Source organism: Plecotus auritus (assembly GCF_963455305.1).
Source record: "Plecotus auritus genome assembly, chromosome: 3".
NCBI classification, from domain to species: Eukaryota; Metazoa; Chordata; class Mammalia; order Chiroptera; family Vespertilionidae; genus Plecotus; species Plecotus auritus.
In genome coordinates this window covers 109,653,508-109,677,847 of record NC_137772.1, presented here as the reverse complement: position 1 = coordinate 109,677,847, position 24,340 = coordinate 109,653,508, and the positions used below count along the sequence as shown (strand labels likewise).

Below are 24,340 nucleotides of genomic sequence, written 5' to 3'. Positions count from 1 at the left end.
AATTTATCCTGTCCAATATTTCTAATTTTCATGGCTGAGTTTCAGTATAGTATGGCTTAAAATTTCCTTATGTATTGTTATGGATTAAATTGTATTCTCTCAAGATTCATATGTTATAAAGTCCTAAACCCCTGCTATTTCAAAATGTGGCTGTTTGTTGATTAGGTTTTTAAAGGGGTAATAAAGTTAAATCAGTTATAGAGGAAAGACCATGTGAATAACGAGGAAAAAAGTCATCTACAAGCTGAGGAGAGTCGTTTCAGAAAATATAATCTTGTTGACATTTTGCTCTCAGACTTTTAGCCTCAAGCATTGAGGGAAATTCAATTTATGTTTTTACCTAGTGGGTACTTTGTTATGGCAGCCATAGCCAGACTGATAATAGACCAATTTTCTTGAAAATAACAACTATAACTTTATGTAAAAGAAAATGAAAAACTATTATGCAATTGTAAAACTGAAAAATAAAATTATAGGCAGAATCTGGAAAAGAGCAAAAACCTGGAAGAGAAGATCAGGAGAGTAAGTTTCATTATCTATCTATTATCTATCTATCATCTATCATCTATCTATCTATCTATCTATCTATCTATCTATCATCTATCTGTCTAATCTATCTCTACTATATTGTAATATGGAGTGGTAAAGACTCAAGAATCTAAATAGTTCTGGTCTGGAGAACATTTAGGGCTATAAGAGCTGTTGGAAAGTGAAGAGAGAATTCCAGAAGGGAAGAACCAGAGATCATAATTCTCAAATTTCGTGTAGAGCCCTGACTCAGGCAATTGTTGGGCAGACTGACTAAATAGGAAATGGGGAAGAACTAAATTGAGATTTTAAGGAACTTGGTTTCAAATTTAAATAAAGAAAATACTTGAGATGATTATAACAGAATCTAGAGTTGCCACAACATAACTTTTACAATATCCAGGCTGTAATGCAAAATTTCTTCATAGAACCAGAGAAATATCATCCATTCTCAAGAGAAAAGACAATCAATGAAAGCTGACTCATAAATGATTCAGATTATAAATTCAGACTTTAGAATAGCTATTATAACTATGCTCAAGAAGACAAAGAAAATTATGGTCATAATAAATTAAAAAAAAAAAAAAAACAAACACATTAGAAATCTCAGCAAAGAAATAGAAACCATAGGAAAAAAGCCAAATTGAAAGTCTAGAAGTGAGAATAAAACATCTAAAATTTAAAATGTTACTATGAGAATGAGCAAAGGTATTCAATTGAAAAAATACTGAATGAACTTTAAAGTATAATGGAGATAGAGAAAAGAGTAAGTCAACTTGAAGACAGATCAATAAAAATTACTCTGTATGAAGAAAAAAGTTAAAAAAAATTTGAAAAATTAATAGGACCTCAAAAATCTTTGAAACAAAATTAAAAGTCATAACTGAAGTTTCAGATGAAGTAGAGAAAAAGACTGGGTAAATAAAAATTTATTTTAAGAAATAATAGCCTAGATTCCAATATGGCTGCAGAGTAGCTTAAAGCTCCATTTACTTGTTCCCAGAACCAAATTGATCTTACAGTTCAATTACAGAGCAATCAACTTGAAAAACCACTGGAAGCATAGCTGATTGGAAATATTACAACCAAGGAGCAGAGAAGAATCCAAGAAGAGACTGATTAGAGGGGTGGAGACACAGAAAGGGTGAGTCCCCTCATGCAGGGGTGGTAGCTGAGAAGCCTGAGGGATATCGAGGTTGCAAAATCTCCCTCTCACTAGAAGCATTGGGCCTCAATTACAGGTAGTGATTTCCAGCCCAGAGCAACAGGGCAGGAAGAAGAACCCAGGTATCATCGGGTGATAGGAATCAGTTGAGATTCCATTTATCTGGGAGACTCAGACTGCATTATTCCAGGGAAAGAGTGTTTCTATTGTTACAGCACCAACCTAGAGAGTTCACTCTAGTCTCTGAATGCTGGAGACACTGCTGTCGGACCCTGAGGAGGGCCCCACTCACTGCTCAGTGACTTTGAGGTGCCCTCTATTCTCTGAAAAGTATTTGGGCAGAGAGCCAGTCAGTGACTAAACTGTGTGGCTTGGGAAAAAGAATGGACCTTGCCCATGTCAAGTGCACAGTCACTGCCCCTCCCCTGCACCTGCTGAACAACTTACTCTGCCACATCTTGCTAAATTTGGTGGCACAGGAGAATGGTGCAGGGAGGTGATTTTTGGCCCATTCTGCTTGGTTTGATGACACGGGTGAGCCAATTTTTCCACCTGTCTTGCTGGGATCAGAGCTTGAGCAAAACTGGGAATTTCATTCCCCCACTGCTGAGACTGCCACACAAGAGATCAGAGTGCCATGCAAGGCTGATTCTTGGTCCCCTCCTGCTTGGTGTGACAACATGGGAAATACCGGGGAGCTGTGCAGAGGTGGGTTTTTCAGACTGTATCTCCTGGGGAGGCCTCTGTCTGGGAGTCAGACAGGTGAGTTCATGCCTCAGCAGCTACATTGTGGGAAGGCAGATCTGAGCTGCACTGCAAGGTCAGCTCGTGCTGCACTGTGAAGGAAAGGGAGTACTTGCCCCCTACCCCCCTGCTCAGGTTGTGTGCACCACTCTAAAATAAAGACTACTTGAATCAGCCCCACCAAGCCCCAGATACCCCACTGGGCATAGTTCTATGGGGGAAGAAAGAGAGGCTCAGATTGGGGACATTCAAAATATAAGACCCTCAGAGGTTACTGTTTGGGAATAGGAGGAGGTGCTTAGTCTGGGTCAACATCCTCAAAGGGAGACTTTGACCTATCCCCCTGAGCCCAGGAAGGCTGAACTCACACCTGCTGAGGAGACAGCTAGGTGTATGTGAACCTGCAGGGAGCCCTGCTAGGGGGAACTAGATTTGGATACTCTGGCAGAGATTGAGGGGTTTAGCTTTGAAGCAGGGACTAATTTCCCCTCATGCATGACTGTGATTCCCAAATAGGGGACTTATTTTGGCTAACCGGGCTTCATCCTATAGTCTCTCTTCAGAAGACTCTGGAGTAAGACCTAAAAATCTCAGGGTGATGGAGTAGCTTAAAGGTGGAAGTGGACCTCAGTGAGCCTCATACCTCTCACAGAACTGCCCCCAGCTCTATGCTGGAAAAAGCTGACCCTTTTACACAGATTGACCTTCCCTTGCACACACAGGTTTAATAGTCACAGACACAAATAGGGAACAGTGTGGTGGCTACAGACAGGTAGCTGAAAGATAGTTACATTCAATGTCTGACAGTGACCTGAATCTACAACCCATCCCAATGGACCAAAAACAAACAAAATAAGTGGTGAGCTTCACACCACACCAGAGCTTGAATCAACTAGCCAGATGAGCAGCACACCCAAAGGGGGATCCCCGAAGGCACCAGAACCTGCTGGAAACAACCCTGCTATAAGGAACAGCCCCTGAACAACTTCTCATTCAGGATGATAGAGGTTTGGCCATATAATGACCCAACCTGAAGGGTTAACTGTACTCACAAAAGGGCCAATAGCAATCAAGCATCAACTACAACAAGGGGTGCACATAACCCACAAGAGACATTCCTGAAGCAGGGAGTTCATATGAGCTGGAAGAATGTTCCAATGAGCCCCAAGAAACACCTCAATACTGCACCTCCACAGTAACTTTCACACTGTTGTCAGGGTTAAGCCTCACAGTAAGGCAGCTGGAAGGTTGATCCCACCTATGAATGGGCCAACTGCAATTGAGATCCAATTTCAAGAGGAGGCCCTTAAATAACCCATACAAGGGACATTTTTAGAGCACCAAGCTCAGAAAATAAAATAAAAAACTGCACCACTGGTTCCCACAGGACATTTATTACATAAAACCACCCCATGAGGACTGGCAGTCATAGCAGTTCTATTTAATACATAGAAACAAACAGAAAACTGCCAAAATGGGGAGACAAAGAAACAAATACAAATTTAAATAAAAGGAAGAATTTCCAGAAAAAAAGCTAAATAAAATGGAGGCAAGCAAATTATCAGATATAGAGTTCAAAGTAACAGTTATAAAAATGCACCAGGCACTTAGAATTATAACAGCATCAGAAAGTGCCAGGGATCTTGTTCCACCATTACAAAGGGTTCAGCAATCTGGAGAAAGGCTGTGCGTAGATTAAATAAGAGTCCAAAGACAAAAGATAATTTTGAAAGGCATTGGGGGGTCAGAGGAGCTTCAGCTAAAGGAGCTAAAGTTCTCCTTGTCTCAGGACCCTTGCTTTTTATTCACACAATTTGTCCTAAGGCAAGGTGGAGCTAATACACTTCAATCAAAGGGTAGGGTACAGAAGCATTGTCAGATTGGGGAATAGCCTACAGCTGTTCAGGTGTTTGGCCAACAGGAGGCAATAACATGTAGATTAAGATACCCTGAGCTGTCTGGCAGCAAACAATCATCTTATTCAGGTTTGGGGGTAGTGCCTTTCAGCCATTCCAACAGGTGATTACATATGTGACTCAGCCCTTGTTGAGTTCCCAAGTTTCATGAAACTCTTGTAATTATGAGATGCTGGAATTGGCTTCCTGCAAGAAAGGACATAAGAAACCATAAAAAATAACTAATAGGAAATGAAGAATGACATCAAGAATAAACTGGAGGAAATAAAAAGTAGGTTAGATGAAGCAGAGCATTGAATCAGTGACTTGAAAGAAGTAAAAAAAAACCCCACACAATAACAACAGCAAAAAGAATAAAGAATAAAAAAACATAAGGATAGCTTAAGGAAGCATTGGGACAACATGAAACATAACAACATTCACATCATAGGAGTTCCAGAAGGAGAATAATGTGAGCAAGAAATAGAGAACATCTGTGAAGAAATAGTGACAGAAAACTACTCTATCCTAGTGAAGGAAAAAGTCACACAAGTTCAGGAAGCACAGAGAGTCATAATCAAGATGAATTCAAAAGAGACCCACACCAAGACACATCATAATTAAAATAGCAAAGGCTAAAGAAAAAGAACATTTTTAAAAAATCTTTATTCTTGAAAATATTACGTATGTCCCCTTTTTCTACCTTTTGACTCCTTCTAGCCTGCCCCTGCCCCAGGCCTTCACAAAGAGAGAATCTTAAAGGCAGCAGGAGAGAGACAGTTTGTTATCTACAAGGGAGTTCCCATAAGTCTATCAGCTGATTTTTCAAAAGAAAAACTTCAGACAAGAAAGGATTGGCATGAATTATTCAAAGTGAGGAAAAGAAAGGATATGAATCAAAGACTACTTTGTCCAGTAAACCTATGATTTAAAATTGAAGGAAAAATAAAGGGCTTCCCAGACAGAAAAGGCTAAAAGGGTTCTTACAGTAAAACCTTGATATAATGGATTATTCAGGTGAGGGGGTGTCCATTAAAGCTGAAAGTCAGTTATATAATAAAGTACGCTCTCTGAATGCATAGTTAAAAAAATTGACAAATTAGTTTACCTGTTTTTACTTAGGTAAACATGTTTGTGTAATTAAAATTAACTATGTATGAAAAGTTTAATTCCACATAAAAGTTTTCTATGTGTATTACTATACTTTTATTTTTTTTATTTTTTTAAATATATTTTATTGATTTTTTACAGAGAGGAAGGAAGAGGGATAGATAGTCAGAAACATCGATGAGAGAGAAACATTGATCAGCTGCCTCCTGCACACCTCCCACTGGGGATGTGCCCGCAACCAAGGTACGTGCCCTTGACCGGAATCGAACCTGGGACCTTTCAGTCCGCAGGCTGACGCTCTAGCCACTGAGCCAAACCAGTTTTGGCATGTATTACTATACTTTTAAATTTATATTGAATACATCTAGTAAATATGTGCATTCATCAATCACTGCAAGCAAACAAATGCACATGGCTGGGGTGTGGTTTAGCTTATATTGGAACATTGGCCTGCATGTGTTAAAACAGCTGCAGAAAGTCATGACATGGGACAACAGATGAATTACAATATGCAATGTGAAGTGATCATGTGCTAATCTATCACAGAACATTTTTATAAGTGATGACTCTTGGATTTAAATATGTAGACGATAGTTGTAGATACATAATATTTATTTATGTTGGCTAAATACTACAGTATTTTTTCCAACATTTTGGGTACTCACTAAAATTTGCTAAAAATAACTGAATTGATAACCAAAGAATAACCTGTTAATTTAATTATAAGCAAATTATGGAACTGCCATTTGACCCAGTGATCCCACTTTTAGGAATATATCCTAAGAAATCTGAAATACCAATAAAAAAATACCAATCAAAATACCAATACCAAATACCAATAAAAAAAAATGTATGTATCCCTATGTTCATAGCAGCACAATTTACAATAGCTAAGATCTATAAAGCACAAGTGCCCATCAGTAGGTTAGTGGATAAAAAAGCTGTTGTACATTTACACAATGGAATACTATGCAGCAGTAAAAAAGAAGGATCTCTTACCCTTGAGACAACATGGAGGGACCTGGAGGATATTATGCTAAGTGCAATAAGCCAATTAGAGAAAGTATCACATAATCTCACTTATATATGGAATCTAATGAACAAAATAGATCCAGAGACACAGAAGCATGGAACAGACAGTTGAGTCTCAGAGGGAAGGCAGATATGGGTAGGAAGAGCTCAATCAAAGAACTTGTTTGAATATGTGTATTACCCATGGACAGACAATAGGGTGGTGAAGGTCTGGGGTGGAAGGCTGGGACAGGCTAGAAATCGTCAATGGGGAATAAAAGTGGACAGATGTAATGCATTCAACAATAAAGATTTATAATAAAATAAAATAAAATTTGCTAACAATTACAGTGAATTGATAACAAAACATAACCTGTTAACTTAATTATAAGCAAATATTGTTTAAAAGCATTTTAAAAGTAACAGGATGTTAATTTTCTCATATGACATACAAAACAAATTTTGTCCATTATATTCAAAGTTCATTAAGTCAAGGTCTACAAAATCAAATGTTTACTGTACCACCAAGCCAGCGTGACAAGACATTTTAAAGGGTCTACTCTAAGAATAAATATATGAAGAGAGAAAAACGTAGGTATAAAGAAAAAAAGGCAATATATAAGTACCTATCAATAATTACCTTAAATGTAAATGGATTAAATGCTCCAGTCAAAAAGATATACGGTAGCTGAATGGATAAGAAAACATGCCCCAAGGAGAACCAAGATGGTGGAGTAGGTAAATGCTGGTACTCACTGCCTCCCACAACAACATAAAAATTACAACTAAAATACAGAACTATCTATCATTCAGAACCTCCTGAAAACTGGCTGAATAGAAGTTCTACAACTAGAGAAGTAAAGAAGAAAGTTTATCAAGACTGTTATGAGGGGTGGAGATATGGAGTTGCATAACTGGCTGGTCTGACACCCAGGCATGATGTGTTGTTAATCAGGAGGGACATCTCTACTACAGAGGCCTCCTTTGGGAAGCAAGGGATCCCAGCCTCACACCAGACCCCCAGACCAGGGTTCCAGATCTGAGAAGAGAAGTCCCTGTAACTTCAGGCTGTAGAAACCAGCAGGGATTGTGGCTGAGTGACACAGAGGCAGTCCCTCTTAAAGAGCTCCAGCACTGGGCAGGGGCATTGGGGCAACAAGGCACATATGGGGAGGAACTGGATTGTCTGGCATTGGAGCAAGAACTCTGGGTGGCTTTCTCCCAGATGAAGGTGCTCACAGGGTCATTGTTCCTATGCTGACAGCCATATCTGAGTTTTCATCATTGTGCCTCACACTCTTTGCTCCACCGTGGAGATTCCCTGAGACCCCACCCCATTCAACTGGCAGCCCCACACAAGCTTTTTGCAGCAGCTTTTCCATATGTATGGCCTGTCCTGACACAGGCTTCACTAAAATATCTTAAACAAGCATCAGTTGACATAAGCATGTGCCATATCAATCAATAAGAGGCCCAATACCTGGCACTAGCACCAGCATGCCTTGCTTCACAGCTTGGCATTGGCTGGGAATTTGCAAGCCCAATGCAAATAGTAGCCATTTACAGATCACTCAGTAGCTCCTGCCAGGTGGCCCCATGCAGTGGCTGATTTTGCACTTCCAGGTAAGCCCCAGAGCCAGTGCACCTGGTGGACAGCTTCAGACCATACGAGATTACAGCTCTAAGAACACACTTAAGGGGTACACTCAGTGATCATGAAAGCCCCATTAAAGCAAGTTCTGCTTCATAGGGGTGTCTTTTATATAACAGCTCTTCCACTGTCATTGCAGCAGGTCCTCACTACTTGGAGGTCAATTCCTCCCAGTGACTTTAACAGCACTCAAGGTTCAACTACAATAAGACTTTGCACACAGTCCACACAGAGGCACACCTACAGTGCCCAGCTCAGATGATTGTGAAGGCTAAGCTACTGGGCCCTACAGGACACCTGCTACATGAGGCCACTCTATCAATTCCAGGAGACATAGTATCTCTACCTAATATAAAGAAAGAAATACCTGGAAGCAGCCAAAATGTGAGGACAAGAAAACATGTCACAAATGAATAACAGAAGAAATATCCAGAAAGAGAAATAAATGAAATGGAAGCAAGCAAACAACTAGATACAGAGTTCAAAACAATGGTTATAAGGTTGCTCAATGATATTAATGAGAGCTTTAAAGGACTCAAAGAGAACATCAAGGGACTTAGAGAGACTTTCAAGGAGGATATTAGTGAGAACACCAAATACATTAAAAAGGACCAGTCATAAATTAAGCACTAACTGAAATAAAGAATAATTTACAGGCATTCAACAGTAGAGTAGAGGATTCTGAGAATGAAATAAACAACTTGGAGTATGAGGAAGCAAAAAACACCCAATCAGAAGAGCAAAAAGAAAAAAGAATCCAAAAATATGAAGATAGTGTAAGGAGCCTCTGGGACAACTTCAAGCACACCAACATTCACATTATGGGGCTTCCTGAAAGAGAAATGATAGATAACAAGATCTTGAAAATGTATTTGAAGAAATAATGATGAAAAACTTCCCCTACCTAGCGAAAGAAATAGACTTACAAGCAAGTCTTGGAAGTTCAGAGAGTTCCAAACAAGAGGAATCCAAAGAGACTCACACCAAGACACATCATAATTAAAATGCCAATGATTAAATACAAAGAGATAATCTTAAAAGCAGCAAGAGAAAACCTACAAGAGAGCACCCATACAACTGTCAGCTGATTTCTCAACAGAAAATATTCAGGTCAGAATGGAATGGCAAGAAATATTCAAAGTGATGAATAGCAAAAACCTACAACGAAAATTACTCTACCTAGCAAAGCTATAATTTAGAATTGAAGGTCAGATAAAGAGCTTCACAGACAAGAAAAAGCTAAAGGAGTACATTACCATCAAACCAGAATTACATTAAATGTTGGAGGGTATTCTTTATGAAGAGGAAGAGGAAGAGGAGAAGGAAGGGGAAAAGAAGAGGAAAAAGGAGAAAGAGAAGGAGAAGAGATAAAAATATGAACAATAAAATGGCAATAAACACATATATAACAACAATTTAATCTAAAAATCAAAATAAATGAGTAAGAAATGTAATGAATTGAATAAACTGGTGAATATAATAGAATCAGAGGCATGGGTATGGAAAAGACTGATAATTCTCAGAGGAAAAGGGGTTGGGAGCAGGAAGAGATTAAACAAAGATCTTATATGCACACATGAATTACCTATAGACATAGACAATAGGTGATGAAGGCCTGGAGCAGGCTGGAAACCATGTGGAGGAGACAATGGGGGGATAAAATTGTAATACCCTCAACAATAAAGATTAAAAAATAAATATAAGTTCTTTGCTTCAAGGAGCTCAGTTCCTTAAAGGGGAAAGACATATATACAAACCCATATAATTAAAGCCTATGTGGCCCGATGCCCTCACAGGATGTCATCACAAGATGGCCTCCACAAGATGGCTGCCTCAAGATGGCTGCCAGGGGAGGGCAGTTGGGGGCGAACAGGCAAGCAGGGGGGCAGTTGAGGGCAATCAGACCAGCAGGGGAGGGCAGTTGGGGTGACCAGGCTGTCAGGGGAGAGAAGTTGGGGGCAACCAGGTCGGTAGGGAAGGGCAGTTGGGGGTGACCAGGCCTGCAGGGGAGGGCAGTTGATTGTGACAAGGCTTGCAGGAGAGGGCAGTGGGGGTCGACCAGGCCTTCAAGGGAGGGCATTTGGGGGTGACCAGGCCAGCAGGGGAGGGCAGCTGGGGATTACCAGGCCTGCAGGGGAGGGCAGTTAGGGACAACCAGGCCTGCAGGGGAGGGCAGTTGGGTGTGACCAGGCCAGCAGGAGAGGGCAGTTGGGGGTGATTGGGCTGGCAGGGAGCAGTTAGGCATCAATCTGGCCAGCAGGGGAGCAGTTAGCAGGCAATCAGGCTGGCAGGCAGAAGCGGTTAGGGGCAATCAAGCAGGCAGGCAGGCAGGCAAACTGTTAGGAGCCAGTAGTCCCGGATTGTGAGAGGGATGTCTGACTTCCAGTTTAGGCCCGGTCCCTGTGGCAGTCGGACATCCCCCAAGGGGTCCCAGATTGGAGAGGGTTCAGGCCAGGCTGAGGGACACCTCCTGTGCATGAATTTCATGCACTGGTGCTCTAGTTAATTATAATATAATTAACTACTGGGATCGGGCCTAAACGGGCAGTTGGACATCCCTCTCACAATCCAGGACTGCTGGCTCCCAACTGCTCGCCCGCCTCCCTTCCTGATTGCTCCTAACCACTTCTGCCTGCCAGCATGATTACTCCCTAACCACTCCCCTGCCAGCCTGATTGATGCTAACTGCTCCCCTGCCAGCCTGATTGCCTCTAACTGCCCTCCCCTGCAGGCCTGGTCACCCCCAACTGCTCTCTCCTGCAGGCCTGGGTCCCCCCCCAACTGCCCTTCCCTGCAGGCCTGGTCGCTCCCAACTTTCCTCCTCTGCTGGCCATCTGTGGCAGCCATCTTGTGTCCACATGGGGGCATCCATCTTTGACCACATAGGGGCAGCCACCTTGTGTGTTGGAGTGATAGTCAATTTGCATATTACTTTTTTATTAGATAGGATAGAGGCCTGGTGCACGGGTGGGGGCTGGCTGGTTTGCCCTGAAGGGTGTCCTGGATCAGGGTGGGGGTTCCCTTGGGACATGGAGCAGCCTGGGCAAGGGGCCTGTGGTGGTTTGCAGGCTGACCATACCCCCCGGTGACCCAAGTAGAGGCCCTGGTATCTGGGATTTATTTATCTTCTATAATTGAAATTTTGTAGCCTTAAGCAGAGGCCACGGCTGGCCAGGGTGGGTGGGAAGCCTGGTTTCCTCCACCACCAGGGGCAACCCAAGCCTCCTGCTCTCTCCAGCTCCATGGCTGCTGCCATTTTTGTTGGGATTTATTTATCTTCTATAATTGAAACTTTGTAGCCTTGAGCGGAGGCCAGGACCAGCCAGAGTGGGTGGGAAGATTGGCTTCCTCTATTGCTGGGGAAACCCAAGCCTCCTGCTCACTCCATGGCCGCAGCCATCTTGGTTGGGTTAATTTGCATACTCGCTCCTGATTGGCTAATGGGCATGGCTTGTGGGCGTAGCAGAGGTACGGTCAATTTGCATGTTTCTCTTTTATTAGTGTAGATGTGGTAAATGTACATGTTGCAGATATAAAACAGGGAGATCATGTGGGAACTTTTCTGAAGCTTCAGTTCTAATATCTTTATTAAAAATATATTTTTATTGATTTCAGAGAGAAAGCGAGAGGGAGATCGAAACATCACCGTTTAGGAATAATTTATTGGCTACCTCCTGCACTCCTCCCCCAGTGGGGATTGAGCCTGAGACTCAGGCATGTGACCTCCTGGTTCATAAGTCAATACTCAATCACTGAGCCACACCAATCGGGAGAGTGTTAATGTCTTAAAGAGTCATATGATCTAGCCTTAGGTAATGATTATATTTCAAGTTAATAAAGTAATAAGAAAATGTACAGATGTAATGTTCACAGAGCACAGCACAGAAGAAGAAATACTAGTAAACTGGAATTGCTGAGCACAGAATGGAAGTCAGGAAGTGATGAGAGATGAAGCTAGTCAGAAATTCAGGTTCAGATATCTTGTTAAGAAGCTTGAGTTTTATTTCATAGGATCTATAAAATAAGCAATAGAGAACTGCGTTAGGGTTTTAAAATAATGTAATATAGCAGCATTATTTACAACTAGAGGCCTGGTGCATGAATTTGTGCACAGGTGGGTTCCCTCAGCCTGACCAGCATTTGGGGCCGATTAGGGCCATCTCGCGCAGTCCTGATCAGGGCTGGCTGGCCATGGAAGGTTAGCTGTGGGAGCACACTGACCACCAGGAGGAAACTCCTGTGTTGAGCATCTGCCCCCTGGTGGTAAGTGTGTGTGTCATAGCGACCAGTCCACCAGTCATTCATTCGTTCGGTCACTTACACTTTTATATATATAGACTGGAGGCCCGATGAATGAAATTCATGCAAGAGTAGTCCTTCCTTCCCCCGGCTGCAGGCACTGGCTTCCCTCTGCACCTAGGACCTGGGCTTGCTTCCCTCCAGCCTCCCGCTGGTACCCAGGATCTGGGCTAGCTTCCTTCCGGCCACCGGCAGGCACCTGGGACCTGGGTTGGCTTCCCTCTGGCTGCCTGCAGGCACCGGGACCTGGGCTTTGCTCTGGCCACCCACAGGCTCCTGGGACCCAAGCTGGCTTCCCTCCAACCTCAGTTTCATGGGGAAGGATGTCCAGATTGATGAACGGAAGGATGTCCAGTCTAATTAGCATATTACCCTTTTATTATTATAGATAGCTAAAAGTGTAAACAACCTAAATGCCCACCAATAGATGAAGGGATAAGCAAAATGTGGTATATACATATAATGAAATATTATTCAATGTTAAATAGGAATGAAATTTTGATACATGTTATAATATGGATGAACCTTTAAGACATTTTGCTAAGAGATATAAGGCAAACACAAAAGAACAGATATTATATGATTCCACTTATATAAGGTACCCAGAATAGTCAAAATTATAGAAACAGAAAGTAGAATAGTAGTTTCCAGGGACTGAGACATGAGGGAAGGGAGAATTATTGTTTAATGGGTATGGAGTTTCAGTTTAGAAAGATGAAAAAGTTTTGTAGATGGATGATGGTGCTGGTTACACAACAATATGAATGTCCTTAATGTTACTGAACTATATACTTAAAAATGGTTAAGATGGCATATTTAATGTTATGTGTATTTTGCCACAATAAAAACTAACATAGTAATGTTTCTTATATTTTAATAGAATAATTTAAATATGGGAAATATTTACATATTAAATATCCTAGAGTGTAGTGTGAATTTGAATGAAACAAGATTGGAGCTATGGACACAGGAAAACTGGGTGAGGCACACTAGTCTAAAACTACTTCTAAAAAAGCAGGAAAGGTAAGGCTGGAAATGAGGAAAATTATTTGGGAAATATTAAGAAATATAACTGGAAATACAGTTGCCAGGCTTTGGTGGTGGACACGTATATATGTTCCAAAACTTACTGATTTAACAATTCATGATATTTCACAATTTTGTGGCTGTCTTAGTTCAGGCTACTATAACAAAGTACTATAAACACACAACTTCAGAATCCAGCTTCAGAATTACAAATCGTCAAATTATAGCACAGGCAATGTAAATACTAGAGACTTTTACCATATGTTTTTTTCCCCCAAGAATTCATATAAAAGACAATTGACCTCTATTTAGAAAACCTGTGAATATGCCTCATAGGGTCAAAAATGGGTGTGGGGATAAGTTCCAAAGTTTCCTATCATAATCAGGGTAGGGTAAAAATAGATCTTCAGTTGTTTGTGTGGAAAATAATAAAATAATTAATAAATAAAAATACAAGAATTAACCCTTTGTTACTTGTATTCACAACTATAAACATATTTTGCCCCACCTGCATATAATATAAGGAAACACAAACAGAAGGTTATATTATCTCTCAAGAACAACAATGTTCTGTTTCATATATATCCAAAAGATAACCTATGTTTTTTTCTTTATTTTATTTTTTCTCATCATTTATCTCCCCTATATCCTCTTGAACCTCTATACCTTCTCCCCACCCACAATCACTACACTGTTGTCCATATCTATGAGTTCTTTCTTTTTATTTTGCTCAATACCCTCTCCCCCACCACCAGAACTGTCTGTTTGAGTGTGTCTCTATTTTGCTTGTCAGTTCAGAATGTTCATTACATTTTACATATGAATGAAATCCTGTGGTACTTGTTTTTCTCCGTGTCCTTTCCAGCACTTGTTGTTTGTTGACTTATTGATGATAGCCATTCTGACAGATGTGAAATGATATCCCATTGTGGTTTTAATTTGCAATTCTCTGATAATTAGTGACATTGAGCATCTTTTCATATGTCTATTGGACACCTGTATGTCCTCTTCAGAAAAGTGTCTACCCAGGTCCTTTGCCCATTATTAAATTGGATCGGTGTTTTGTTTTGTTTTTTTGGTGTTGAATTTTATAAGATCCTTTTAATTTTTTTATATTAGCCCCTTATCAGATATATCAGTGATTATGTTCTCCCATTCAGTGGGTTGTCTTTTCATTTTATTGATGGTTTCCTTTGCTGTGAAAAACTTTTTAGTTTGATGTGGTCCCATTTACTTACTTTTTCTTTTGTTTCCCTTGTCTGAGGAGATATATCAGAAAAAAAATATTGTGATGAGAAATGCGTGAGATTTTACAGCTTCTTCTAGGATTTTCTTCTAGGATTTTTATGGTTTTGAGTCTAACATTTTTGTATTTTTTCAAGAATATGTGGGTTATGATAAGCTATTAAATCCATAATTTCAGAAACTGGTAATTCTTAGTTTTGTTTAGCGATGAGTGATAGAGAAAATGTGAACCATTAAATAATAATGCTAGAGTTTGATAGGTAGTGGGAGTTGAGAGCGGACCCCAGAGAGCCCTAAGCAGCCCCACAACCACCGCTGGCCTAGTACCATCACACCCTGTGAGGAACTACTGCACCCGGCCCCAGTCACCACCACAACTATGAGCAGCTTGGCTGAGACCCAGCAGCCACCTGCAGCCCCCACCAAGCCCCACACCACAGGTTGCTGCTCAGGGAGCAGCGGTCGGGGCCACCCTTCATCAGCAGCGCCTTGGGGATTGGTTAGGGTTAGGAGTTGGGGGGGACAAGTAGGTCATGGCAAAGAAGGTTTGTGGAACAGTAAAATGGTTCAATGTAAGAAAGGGATATGGTTTCATCAACTAGAATCACACCAAGGAAGATGTATTTGTACACCAGACTCCATAAAGAAGAATAACCCCAGGAAGTCCCTTCGCAGTGTAGGAGATGGAGATACTATGGAGTCTGATGTTGTTGAAGAAGAAAAGGTTGTGGAGGCTGCAAATGTTACAGGCCCTAGTGGAGTTCCTGTGCAAGGCAGTGACTGCAGCAGACCGGAACCATTATAGATGCTATCCACGTGGCAGGGGTCTTTCACGCAATTACCAGAAGAATTACCAGAATAGTGAGAATGGGGAAAACAATGAGGGATGGGAGAGTGATCCCAAAGACCAGGCTCTATAGCAGGAGATGGTTCCCACCTTACTACATTGGGAGACCCTATGAGCTTCGACCACAGTATTGCAACCCTCCTGTGTAGGAAGAAGTGAAGGAGGGTGCTGACAACCAGGGTTCAGTAGAACCGGGTAGACCAGTGAGACAGAATATGTTTTGGGGCTATAGACCACAATTCCGCAGGGGCCCTCCTCGCCAAAGACAGCCTAGAGAAGACAGCAATGAAGAAGATAAGGAAAATCAAGGAGATGAGACCCAAGATCAGCAGCCACTTCAACGTTGGTACCGCCACAACTTCAATTACTGACACAGATGCCCAGAAAACCCTGAACCACAATATGACAAAGATACAAAAGCAGCTGGTCCACCAGCTGAGAATTTGTCCACTCTAGAAGCTGAGTAAAAAATGCCGGTTTCCATCTCTACCGTCATCGGTTTAGTCATCCAACAAGAATAAATGAATATGAAATTTCAGCAATAAGAAATGAACAAAAGATTGGAGCTAAAGACCTTAAATGCTTGATTTTTGCCCGTTGACCAGATAGCTGAAACTATCTGCATTATCTATGCAATATGTGGTTTTTATTATTTTTATCAAAAGACATCTGTTTTTTGGTAATGACAAATGTGTTTTTTAAGAAAGGAAAAAACAAAAACACCTGGTTTTTCTCAATACATCTTTAAAGGTTTTTAAATTACTTCATATCTGGTCAAGTTGAGATTTTTAAGAACTGAATTTTTAATTTGTAATAAAAGTTTACAATTTGCTTTTTTCAAAAAAGTCAACAAACTTCAGGCACCTATTAATCAAGGTCTTAAATAATTAAAAAAAAAACAATTCTGGAAAAGATAACACTGAAATTTAAATGTAAGCATTAGTGCAACAGAAACAAAATAAATGGTTTTTCATTATTGAAACCTAAGTGATTGCATCTAATGGAAAATAGCAGATTTTATAGTCATCATGGAGTCAGAAGTGCCAGTTTTAAGCATAAAAGTAATTCATTTGAGAACCAAGAAAAGGTGTCCAATATACAATAAAAATTTAAAAATTATATCGCTAATGATTTTGTGTAGGGCAAAAGCTACATTGGTAAGGATTGCTTATCCTGTGGATACACATTTTGTGAAATGAATAGAATAATATGCCTCTTTGAAAAAAAATGCTTAATCTATTCCTTTTATTTAAAGCAGTATCAAATAAAAACTATATCTATGTCTGATTTAAAGTTAAGATTTTCTATTTTGTTTTATAAGATAAATTTATCATATTATAATCAACATAATTTAAAATGATAAATTTATATAATGTTTTGAACATACAATTTCATATTTAATTATGGAAGAAAAAAATGAATTAGGAGAAAGTGTTTACGTGTTACTTAATTAGTTGTAAAGAAACTCAAGGGAATTAGATTCCACACTTTAAAATCCTAGTGTTAAGGAATTAGGCTAATGCTAACCTTGTAAAGAAACGCTTGGAAACCTCCCTTGCTCTTGAATTTTTTGGAATAGTTTGAGGAGGATACATGTTAGTTCTCTGAATGTTTGATAAAACTCCCCTGTGAAGCCATCTGGACCAGGGCTTTTGTTTGTTGGGAGTTGTGTTGTTGTTTTTATTACTGCTTCAATTTCATCAGTAGTTATTGGCTATTCAGGTTTTTTGATACTTCCTGATTCAGTTTTGGAAGATTGTATTTTTCTAGGAATATGTCCACTTCATCCAGGTTGTTCAACTTGCTGAAATTTAGTTGTTCATAGTACTTATTTTGTGATCATTTGTATTTCTCTTAGGTCAGTTGTCACTTTGCCTTTTCCGTTTTTTATTTTATTTAATTGAGTACTCTCTCTTTGTTTCATAATGAGTCTGACTAAAGGTGCATCTATCTTGTTTATCTTTTCAAAGAATCAGCTCTTGGTTTTATTGATCTATTGTATTGTTTTTTAGTCTCTAGGTCATTTATTTCTGCTATAATCTTTATTATTTTGTTCCTTCTATTTTCTCTGGGCTTTTATTGTTGTCCTCTTTATAATTCTTTAAGTTGTAGGGATAGATAATTTATTAGAAGATTTTCTTCTAATAAATATTTGAGGTTGGCCTGTAATGCTATGAACTTCCCTTTATACATAAAAAGATCATATACCATGACCACGTGGAATTTATTTCAGGAATGCAAGGCTGGTACAATATTCACAAATCAATAAATGTGACATATCACATAAGCAAATTGGAAGACAAAAATCACATGATCATATCATCTGATGCAGATTAATCATTCAACAAAATTCAACACCCTGTTTTGATAAAATCTCTCAGCAAAGTGGTCACAGAGTGATCATACCTCAATATTATAATGACCAAATATGAAAACCTACAGCCAACATCATACTCAATGGCCAAAAACTAAACTAATTTCCTCAAAGAAAAGGAACAGGACAGGGATGTCTGCTTTCACCACTCTTATTCAACACTTGAGACCTGGTGCACGAAATCCATGCACAGAGGGGTAGGGCCTGTACCCTCTCGCAATCCAGGACTGCTGCCTCCTAACTGCTCATCTGCCTGCCTGCCTGATTGCCCCTAACTGCTTCTGCCTGCCTGCCTGATCGCACCTAACCACCTTTGCCTGCCTGCTTGATCATCCTTAACTTCTCTCCCCTGCTGGCCTGATCGTCCCTAACTGCTCTCCCCTGCTGGTCTGATTGCCCCTAACCACCTCTGCCTTGGCCCCTGCCACTGTGGCTTTGTCTGGAAGGATGTCCAGAAGGTGTCCAGTCTACCCAGCCTAATTAGCACATTACCCTTTTATTAGTATAGATAGGACTGGAAACACTAGCCACAGTGATCAGACAAGATAAAATAAATAAAAGTCATCCAAATTGGAAAGAGAAAGTTAAACTTTCACTATTTGCAGATGACATGCTATTATACATAGAAAATCCTAAAGACTCCACAAATAAACTACTAAATTTAATAAAGGAATTTGGCAATGTAGCAGGATTAACACCCATAAATTAATGGCATTTTTATACAACAATAATGAACTCTCAGAAAGAGAAACTAAAAAAAAAAAAAAAAAAAATCCATTTACCATTGCAACAACAACAACAAAAAAAATTAAGATACTTAGGAATAAACTTGACCAAGGTGGTAAAAACCCTGTACTTGGAAAACTATAGGATGATGAAATATGGGATAGGGGATGATATAAACAAGTGGAAGAATATACCGTGTTCATGGATTGGTAGAATCAACATCATTAAAATGTACATACTACCTAAAGCAATCTATAGATTCAATGCAACCCCTATTAAAATATCAATGGCATATTTCCCAGATCTAGAACAAACAATCCAAAAATTTATAAGTAACCAAAAAAGACCCCAAATAGCTGCATCCATCTTGAGAAAGAAGAACAAAGATGGAGGGATTACAATGCCAGATATCAAGTTATGCTACAATGCCACTATAGGCAAAACAGTCTGGTAGTGGCACAAGAACAGCCAGATAGATCAATGTAACAGAATAGAGAATCCAGAAATTGACCCAAGCCATTATGCTGAATTAATATTTGACAAAAGAGGCAAGAGCATACAATGGAGTAAAGATATTCTCTTCAATCAATAGTGTTGGAAAATTGGACAGGTACATGAAAAAATAATGAAACTAGATCACCAAATTACACCATACACAAGAATAAACTCAAAATGGATAAAAATGCTTTTTAATTTTTTTTTATTTTTTTATTTTTTAAAATATATCTTTATTGATTTCTGAGGGGAAGGGAGGAGGTATGAGAGAGAGAGAGAGAAACATCAATGATAAGAGAGAATCATTGATCAGCTGCCTCATGTAAGCCCCCTACTGGGGATTGAGCCCACAACCCAGGCATGTGCCCTTGACTAGAATCGAACCTGGGACCTTCAGTCCACAGGCTGGTGCTCTATTCACTGAGCCAAACCAGCCAGGGCTAAAAGACCTAGCTGTAGGTCATGAACGCATAAAATCCTAGAAGTAACCATAGGCAGCAAAATCTCAGATAACTCTCATAGCAATATACATCTCCTGGGGCAAGGGATACTAAGGAGAAAATAAAGATATGGGACTACATCAAAATAAAAGGATTCTTCACAGCAAAAGAAAGCATCAACAAAATGAAAAGGGAGCCCACTACACTGGAGAACATATTTGCCAATGATACATCTGAAAAGGGGTTAATTTCCAAAATATATAAAGAACTCATACACCTTAACAAAAGAAAGACAGGTTAATCCAATTAAAAAACGGGCAAAGGACCTAAGTAGACACTTCTCATACAGAAGGACAAGAGACATATGAAAAAAGACTCAAAGTCATTAATCATTGAAGAGATGCAAATTAAAAAAATGAGGTAACACCTCACACATTGCAGAATGGCTATTATCAACAAATCAACAAAGGACAAGCGTTGGTGAGGATGTGGAGAAAAGGGTACCATAGTACACTGCTGGTGGGAATGCAGACTGTGCAGCCACTGTAGAAAACAGTATGGAGTTTCCTCAGAAAACTAAAAATGGAACTCCCATTTGACACAGTGATCCCACTTCTAGGAATATATTTCCTAGAAAGGATATATGCACCCCTATGTTCATAGCAGCACAATTTACAACAGCTAAGATTAGGAAACAGCCTAAGTGCCCATCAGCAGATGAGTGGATTAGAAAACTGTGGTACATCTACACAATGGAATACTATGCTGCAGTAAAAAAGAAGTAATTCTTACCATTTACAACAGCATGGATGGAACTGGAGAGCATTATGCTAAGCAAAATAAGCCAGTCAGAGAAAGATAAATATCACATGATATCACCCATTGTGGAATATAATGAACAACATAAACTGATGAACAAAAACAGATCCAGAGACAGAGAAGCATCGATCAGACTGTCAAACCTCAGAGGGAAGGCAGGGGATGGCAATGGTAAGGGGGAGAGATCAACCAAAGGACTTGTATGCATGCATATAAGCCTAACCAATGGACACAGACAACAGGGGGGTGAGGGCATAGTGGGGGGGGGCAATGGGGCGATATGGACACATATGTAATACCTTAATCAATAAAGAAAAAAAAAGAATAATTGAAAACATGAAATACTAGCAAATTGCCTAACCGGCCTGGCTCAGTGGTTGAGCATCAACCTATGAACCAGGAGGTCATGGTTTGATTCCCAGTTAGGGCACATGCCTGGGTTGTGGGTTGGATCCCCAGTGTGGGGCATGCAGGAGGCAGCCAATCAATGATTCTCTCTCATCATTGATGTTTCTATCTCCTTCTCCCTCTTTCTTCCTCTCTGAAATCAATACAAATGTATTAAAAAATAAATATATTTAAAAGATAAACACTAGCAAGTAATTAGGACAAACAAAATATTAGTTATTTGAAAATCTTTCTGTCTTCCAAATATAAGAAAATTTGTTTTTATTTTTCTAGAACAATTTGATAAATTATACCTTCTTAAGCAATATGAAAGCCTTTTTATTTTTCTTCCTACTAATCCCTCCAAAATTTGTCAATTCTTAATGAATGAGTCATGGCAACATGGTTCTTTGCATGAATTCAATAATACCAGTTTCCAATTGTGATTTTATTAACCAAGACTTTGACTGGAATTTCATGTCTGAGAGAGACATGCCTGGACTCCGGATGTCACCAAAAAGTCTTAAGGAGTGAAGATTGATTATGAAGCCAATATGGGCCCCTTGGAAAAAGTCTGCTATCTTACTTGGTCAAATGGTTCATGGCAGTCTTTCGAGGTAAGGAATGAGGTTGCTTTCCTGGGAGATGGCAAGGAAGGAACCTCAAGACATCTTTGGGGACCTCAATAACTTGAGGAATTCACCCAAGTCTACAGATATTGCAGGAAAACCTGATGGCAGCTAAGTCACTCAGATTATTTGCCCTGACGGGCTAATTAAGGCTCAATGTTGAAATTCCAGCATAGCAGATTTTTTTAAAAGCCTATATGATCAATTGCTATACTTATTGTGTTCATGCAAATAATCAGGACAAATTGAAACTAGACTTAATACAGTAAATAAATTGGTCTTAATTTGGTTCTTTAATAAAAATGAGGGTAATTTTAGGGGGAAAATTCTCCATATACATAGTTTTAAATACTAGACTCTAATTCAGTTCATTATGTTCAAAGTTTTATTTTTTTCACCCATGTGCTAAACTGGATCCTAAATTTTTATCTAGTTTTCTTAAATATTTGACTACAACCATCCAAACTAATGTTTCATTTTTTTCTCATCCTTTGACTTGTAATTATTAACAACCAGAACTTTTTCCTCTTATCAGACTATTTATCTTAATTATTGTCATTCTAGCTTTTACCCCAGTGATACTGAAATTTATAAAAGAAATTTTCTCCACTGGGTTACAAACCCTGTTTTTACTCAGGAAATACCACCCCTTTACATCATTACAACTTCCTTTTGTGCCCAGGCCTCATCATCCCTCTGACAGAGAGCAAGGATCTTTTGGCGCAGAAGGAAAACATCACTCCCTTTCAGCAGAAAGCACATACAGAAGAGATTCTATGCCCCTTTTCTCTGAAAGAATTCAGTGCCAAAATTCCTTGAGGGGGAGAATGTTATACAGATATGAGCTGAGCAAGTATGATAGGCCAGGTACAGAAGGTCACTGGAGTGGAAAGCCCCAAGTGCCTAACAAGGGATAATTGTAGGGACCTTGCCCTAAGGGTGGTCTCTCCTCCCCTAGCATATTGCTAGTTATACATTTAGGCCTTCTGACCTTTTGTCCCTAGAGATATCATCTAGGCCTCAGGAAAGGTTGGGAAAATTAACCATACCCTGAAAAATAATATAGCCAAACTATGTGAGGAGACTCATCTGCATTACAATCAGGTGTTGCCAATTTTCCTGCTCAGGATTAGAGTAGCTCCCTGAAGTGGGATTGGTTTGAGGCCCTATGAAATAATATATGGGAGACCCTTTCAGGCAGCTATAGGAACAGATGTATATGTAGATATAATGTTAAAATTAAGAATTATATGCAGCATCTTTATCAAACAGTTACTGTTATTAATAATTTGGCATGTGCTAGGGATTTTTCTGTCACAGGTATGCTGCATTCCTTTTTACCAGGAGACAGAGTTCTACTCAAAACATGGAAAAATCAGATCACCAGACAATCAACATGGATGGGAACCTGAAACATCCTTCTCACCATACAAACTGCTCTGAAGCTGTCAGGGATTAAGCCCTAGATCCATTACACCAGAGTAAAGAGGGTGCCAGAAATGGAAGAATGGGTAACCGAGCCCAAGAAACACCTCAAGGTCATCTTTTACTATACAAGACAACATTTACTATAATCATGCTCTTGACCATTGCTGGTTTGGCTGAAAAATTAATGCCATTCAGAAGAGACAAAAATATTTGGGTGCATTCAGTAAAAAATGTTCTTAATATATCTGACTTTTGCCTTTTAGGAGGAACATATGTAGAATAGACCTTTACATCCTGTCTAGTAGGAGTTGGGACACCTATTGCTAATATATAGAATTATACTCATTTTATTCATTTTGGGAAGAAAGTCACATAGAGGGACCTTTATGCATTGGGACCCATTGTCCAAAAAAATGATGAAGGCATATTTTCTCTAAAGGTGGCTGCAGTAGCTTCCTGTGAAAAATGTCTGACTTTTACCAGTTGATCTAATTATTGTTTTATAGTATCTAATAACTAAAATATGAACTGTTTTGATAATTTCACCCTTCCTTATACTAATGGACATTCTAAGCCACTGGCTGGTTGGTTTCTGATTGTTTATTCATATGCTAGATGCCCAGTGCATGAAATTCATGCACAGGGGTGTGTGTCCCTCAGTCCAGCCTGTACCCTCTCCAATCTGGGACTCCTCATGGGATGTCCAACTGCCCGTTTAGGCCCGATCCTGGTAGGATCGGGCCTAAATGGGCAGTTGGACATCCCTCTCATAATCCAGGACTGCTGGCTCCCAACTGCTCGCCTGCCTGCCTTCCTGATTGCCCCTAACCGCTTCTGCCTGCTAGCCTGATCACCCCCTAACCAATCTCCTGCCAGCCTGATTGATGCCTAACTGCTTCCCTGCCAGCCTGTTTGCCCCTAACTGCCCTGCAGACCTGGTCACCCCTAACTGCACTCCCCTACAGGCCTGGTCACCCCTAACTACTCTCCCCTGCAGGCCTGGTCCCCCCCAACTACTCTCCCCTGCAGGCCTGGTCGCCCCCAACTTTCCTCCTCTGCCAGCCTGGTCACCCCTAATTGCCCTCCCCTCAGGCTTGATTGCCCCTAACTGCCCTCCCTTGCAGGCCTGGTCCCTCTCAACTGCCCTCCCCTGCTGGCCACCTTGTGGTGGCCATCTTATGTCCACATGGGGGCAGCCATTTTGTGTGTTGGAGTGATGGTCAATTTGCATATTATTCTTTTATTAGAGGCCTGGTGCATGGGTGGGGGCCAGCTGGTTTGCCCTGAAGGGTGTCCTGGATCAGGGTAGGGGTTCCCTTGGGGCATGGGGTGGCCTGGATGAGAGGCCTGTGGTGGTTTGCAGGCTGGCCATGCCCCCCGGCTACCTAAGCAGAGGCCCTGGTATTTGGGATTTATTTATCTTCTATATTTGAAACTTTGTAGCCTGGAGCAGAGGCCAAGGCAGACCAGGGATGCAGAAGCTTGGCTTCCTCCATCGCTGGGGGCAACTCAAGCCTCCCG

The 24,340-nt window shown here is 40.3% G+C and overlaps 1 protein-coding gene and 1 pseudogene across 2 annotated transcripts in view; one reads left to right on the top strand and one right to left on the bottom strand.

Moving 5' to 3' along the window:
• Positions 1-24,340, bottom strand: part of TRPC4 (transient receptor potential cation channel subfamily C member 4) — a 497,078-nt gene that overhangs the window by 274,092 nt on the left and 198,646 nt on the right. The window lies entirely within an intron of this gene.
• Positions 15,208-15,988, top strand: LOC308243297 (Y-box-binding protein 1-like; annotated as a pseudogene). The gene has a single exon. The product of its transcript is annotated as a Y-box-binding protein 1-like (transcript).